Consider the following 321-nt stretch of genomic DNA (forward strand, 5'->3'; position numbering starts at 1 on the left):
CTTAATCAAATACAAATAATCATATAACGAATAATCATTAATAAATGTGATGAAATAAAAATTTCTACTCGACGTTGCTATATAAAGTCCACTTATATTTGTATGGATGATTTCTAATAAGTGAGAACTACGGAGTGCCGTTTTCTTCTTTATTTTAGTCATTTTACTTCTACAGCGGTTTACATACGTGTCTATGTCACTTTTGAGAGTGGATAGAATGTCTGCCTTTATCAGTCATTCCATTCTTTCCTTAGAGATGTGACCAAGAAGTTTATGCCATAATGCGTAAGACTGTTGCTTAAGCAGAGATCTTTTGAAAAC

This window comes from Rhodamnia argentea, chromosome 9 (genome assembly GCF_020921035.1).
Source record: "Rhodamnia argentea isolate NSW1041297 chromosome 9, ASM2092103v1, whole genome shotgun sequence".
Taxonomy (NCBI): domain Eukaryota; kingdom Viridiplantae; phylum Streptophyta; class Magnoliopsida; order Myrtales; family Myrtaceae; genus Rhodamnia; species Rhodamnia argentea.